General features: G+C 44.3%; 1 non-coding gene across 1 annotated transcript; it reads right to left on the reverse strand.

Annotated features, from left to right (window-relative positions):
* Window positions 1–752: 752 nt before the first annotated feature.
* On the reverse strand, window positions 753–893 carry LOC112209552 (U4 spliceosomal RNA). The gene has a single exon (XR_002944391.1). It is a non-coding gene; the product is annotated as a U4 spliceosomal RNA (small nuclear RNA).
* Between the last annotated feature and the right edge of the window lie 291 nt (window positions 894–1,184).

Raw genomic sequence — 1,184 nt, forward strand, 5'->3', positions numbered from 1 at the left:
TAGTGCCTGAGGATGCTGGCTTGGACCAAGGATGGTGCAGGGGAGGTGGTGAGAAGTGGGTTAGCAGATGTGATTTTAAGAAAGCTGAAAGAGAGAGGGAGAAACTATTTTTCTGGGATGGTGAAAACCACAGAAAGAGCAGGTTTGGGAAAAAACAACAACAACAGGACTTCAGTGTTGAGCAGACCCTGCCTAAATAAGTCTGGAATTTGGGGCAGGAACAAAGAATGGCCATTGTTTAATGGCAGTTAAAGCCATTGGCCATATAATTACTTGCTCCCAATTTAAAATGTGACTAGAGGCCTGGTGTGGTGACTCACACCTGTAATCCCAGCACTTTGGGAAGCCGAGGCGGGAGGATCGCTTGAGGCCAGGAGCTTGAGATCAGACTGGACAACTTAATGAGACCACGTTCTACCAAAAAAAAAAAAAAAAAAAAAATTAAAAATTAGGCGGGCGTGGTGGTGCATGCCTGTAGTCCCAGCTATTCAGGAGGTTGAGTCAGGAGGACCACTTGAGCTCAAGAGTTCAAAGCTGCAGTGAGCTATGAGTGTACCACTGTACTCCAGCCTGGGCAACAGAGTGAGACCGTCTCTAAAAAATAAAAAATAAAATGGCAGAAAGAAAGTACTGGAGAAAAAATTCACAGAACCTGAGATCTGGGGGAGACCCCTCTCTTAGGCCTGTCTTTTTCCCCTTTCTGTTTTAAAAACCTTTTATCCATTTTTCTTTTTTATTCCAACAAACTTCAGTCTCCATAGAGACTGTCAAAAATTGCCAATGCCAACTATATTTCAAGTCATCACGGCTGGGTATTGGGAAAAGTTTTCAATTAGCAATAATCGCCCCTCGGATAAACCTCATTGGCTCCGATACTGTCACTGTGCAAAGCTTACCCATTTTTCTATGCCTGTTTTCCTCACTATAGCTTTTTGGAAATTTCTCTTTTGCTCCACTAGGAATTGGAGAGAAGAGGATTCGATGACAATCAGAGTCAGCATGAGTGTGGGTGCTGCCTGCTGCGTTTCTTTGGGACCCGGTGGGAGGTAATTGAATCCTGGGGGTGGGTCTTTCCTGTGCTATTCTCGTGATAGTGAATAAGTCTCATGAGATCTGATGGTTTTATAAAGAGGAGTTTCCCTGCATAAGCTCTCTCTCTCTCTTGCTTGCTGCCATGCAAGATG

This window comes from Pan troglodytes, chromosome 5 (assembly GCF_028858775.2).
Source record: "Pan troglodytes isolate AG18354 chromosome 5, NHGRI_mPanTro3-v2.0_pri, whole genome shotgun sequence".
NCBI lineage: Eukaryota > Metazoa > Chordata > Mammalia > Primates > Hominidae > Pan > Pan troglodytes.